The sequence below is a fragment of the Peromyscus leucopus genome, chromosome 5 (assembly GCF_004664715.2).
Source record: "Peromyscus leucopus breed LL Stock chromosome 5, UCI_PerLeu_2.1, whole genome shotgun sequence".
NCBI lineage: Eukaryota > Metazoa > Chordata > Mammalia > Rodentia > Cricetidae > Peromyscus > Peromyscus leucopus.
The window spans coordinates 139,073,027-139,076,539 of NC_051067.1; positions in this window are offsets into that span (position 1 = coordinate 139,073,027).

The following is a 3,513-nucleotide window of genomic DNA, read 5'->3' on the forward strand; positions in this document are numbered from 1 at the left end:
TCTGCCCTTTGGGAACCAGAGTCTTCCGGCTCCTCTCTCGCGAAGGAGTGTCAGGCGCTTCCGTCCAGAGCGAACTTCAAATACCATGATGCAAAGCGACACGGAGCCCCAGGGGAGGAGGAAAAGGAAGGCCTCGGAAGGTGGGGGCAGAAAGGAAGAGGACGCTGACTCGCGGGGCTTGTCGGTAGTTGTATTTCTACCTGCGTCTCTCTTGTAGTTTATTCCCCCTTCTACGGCCCCCGCGAACGACTCAGAGAGACCACATTTCCTAGGATGCTGTGCGTGGCGTCCCGACCCGCTTTCCCCTTGGGCAGAAGTTTGCTTGGTGAAAACAAGAGCGAAAAAGAGTGATGTGGTGGAGTCTGAAGTCCACGGCCGCTGCGAGAGTTGGGGAGTGGAAAGGCTATAAGGCGAAAAGCGGGGAGAAATCCCAGTGATATCCCGGGCTAGGAAGTGGAATCAAGTGATCGAACCCAGGATAGAGGTCCTGGATTAAATGGGAAATGGATTAAGTGGGGAAAGAGAGCTTTCTATGGGACTACTTTTTTTTTTTAATATATTAAATTTTCAAATACTCTCACGAAGTCGGTAGTATAGTCTTTATCGTGTAGGTAAGATTTAACTCCAAAAGGTTAACATCATCTATTTACATTTCCACCTAGCTAGCAAGTGCCATAACTGAGCTTCACCATATCCGTAATCCACTGCTCTAATTTAAGAGAAAATTAACAACAAGGTGAGCATCAACTGGTGGCCAGTGGCAAAATCTGGCTATTTCTCTGACTGCTCATAAGTGGTATAAATAGGGTTAAAAGCAAAACCATGTGCTCTAAGAGCCTGGTTATCCAATCACACATTTAATAGAGAAATAGATCTGAGCTGGAGAGAGTGTGCTTGTGGGTAAAGGCACCCACTGACAAGGTTGAGTTTGATCCCTGAGATCTCCATCGTGGAAGAGCAGACCCCATAAGTTACTTTCTGACTTCCACATGTATGTTGCACACATGCATGCATAAAATAATAAATATAATGGAAGTTGTTCCAAAGCTGTATCCTTTTTTTAATGCTGAAAATAGAGCCTAGGGCCCCAGGAATGCTGGAAACAAACTGTACAACTGAGTTGTGTCCCCAGCCTTCTGTTTACTTTTTGTTTTGAGACAGGGTCCACGTTGCCTAGGCTGTTCTGGAACTCATCCTATAGCTCAGATAGACCCTTGAGCTTCCAGCCTCCTGTCTCTGCCTCTCCTGGAGCTGCAATTACAGGCCTGTGCCCCAGGCACAGATGAGGTTTTTGATTTTGTTTTCTTTTGCTAAAACAGGGTCTCACTATGTAGCAACAGGCTGTAATTCTTGACCCTCTAGCCCAGACTGGCCTCAAACTCCATCTTTCTACCACCACCTTGGGCGTGCTGGGATTACAGGTACAGCACATGGCTGAAGATGAATCTTTTCCCTTCCCAAGACAGGCTCTCCTTGTCTAGTCATAACTGGCTTGGAATTCACTTTGTAGCTGAGTCTGGCATAGCGCTCCAGAGCTCTGTCTGCCTCTGCCTCCCAACTGCTGGGATTAAAGGCGTACACTATTGTGCCAGTCTTGAAGTTGAGTCTTAATGTTCATAAACCTAACAGTTTACAGTTCAAGTTACCGTTAATGTAATAGTGAGCATACGTAACCAATAATTCAGGGCTGCTTGTCACTGCATTTATATTGCATTTCCTCTTTCTCCTCTTTCTCTCCCTTTACGTAGACCCTGGAGTATACTTTCATAAGGAAAGAAAATAAGGTTGAAGAGTCCACTTAATTATTCTAATAATAATGTTAAGTTTTTCTCAAAGGTCTTAGTCTCTCCTCTCCCCCCACCCCCTGCCCCTTTTCCTTCCCTCCCATTAACTCTGTTCCTTAAACAGAATAATTCATTCTTCTTTTGTGATTATTTAAAAACCACAACATGATGTACTTCACACTTGCATAAGAAATATTTTAATGGATAAGAGCAAAGGTATAAGCCTAAATACGTTTAACACTGTTGGTTGCTAATATAAATCCTTTTAGATTGTTTGAACACTTAATTTTCCCAGATGATGATATATCAGAAGTTAAGTCCAAGGCAATCAGCAATTTTGCTATGTGTTATTTTGGCAAGCAGCAAGTTAATATAGAATCTGCGTGTGTGTTCATTTACAGCATCAGCACTAAGTCTCAATAGGTTGTGTCAGAGAGTGCTTCAAATGGAGCCTCCGTCAGTAAAATTACAATGCTGGGCAGTATTCTTTCCTTCAAGAAGAACTCGCTTTCCTGCTCAAGTGTTTTTTAGGGTGTCCACCATGAATCATATGGAGATTAATAGGCATCATGTTGAAGGAAAGATCCTGTAGTCAAATCAGACTAAATTAGTGTGGGAGTTTGAATGAGAAACGCCCTCCCCCATAGGTGTGGGTAGTGGAACTCTGGGTCCCCAGGTAATGGTGCAGCCTTGCTGAAGCAAGTAAGTCACTGGGGGCAGGCTTTGAAAGCCTACAGCTGCATCTCACACACTGCAGTCTGCTCTCTCCGCTTTGTGTTAATGGTGGACCTCAGCTTCCCCACCCCTGCCGCTGGGTCTGTTTACAGCCATGCTGCCCCCTTGTCGTGATGGATTTCTACTTCTCCCCCTCTCTCCACCTCCCAGACCCTAAGCCAAAATAAACTCTTCTTCCATAGTTGCTTTCCGCCGCCCCCCCCCCCCCCTGCTTTTTAGAGACAGGGTTTCTCAGTGTAGCCTTGGCTGTCGTGGAATTACTCTGTAGATCAGGCCGGCCTTGAACTCCTGAGAGCTGGGATTAAAGCCACCACCTCACCAGGCCCATCCTTGTTTTTAATCATGGTGTTTTATCACAACAACCAAAAAGTAACTAATGCATTTAGCTCGATTTGTTTTCCACTGCAGTACTTCTCAGAACCTCTCTGTGCTAATGAGTTTTGACTTTGCAGCGGACAAGCGATGGCTCCAGAATGTCGAATGATAGGAAGCTGACAAGTGTCTGCTTTAAGAAATCAGGCATGGTGACTCAGTCTATAATCCTAATGCTCAGAAGGCTGGACTAGTTTGGGGTGCTTAGCGAATCTCTGTCTCAAAAACAAACAAAACAACAACAATAAAAACAGTAAAAATGCACAAGGGTCTGCATGAGATACTGGACCATGTCCTACAGATAATTTGCTGTTTGTGCACATTGTTTACAGTATATATTTTATGGCGAGCCTGGCTTGCTGATAGGTAGAGATAATTGAGGTATTAATGTCCTAAGCCATCTCTTGACACAATTATTGATAAGCAGAGTTTCCCCATGCCTTTGGCTTTAGAGCTACTTTGTTTTTTTTTTTTTTTTTTTTTTTTTTTTTTTTTTTTTTTTTTTTTTTTTTTTTTGGTTTTTCGAGACAGGGTTTCTCTGTATAGCTTTGCGCCTTTCCTGGAACTCACTTGGTAGCCCAGGCTGGCCTCGAACTCACAGAGATCCGCCTGCCTCTGCCTC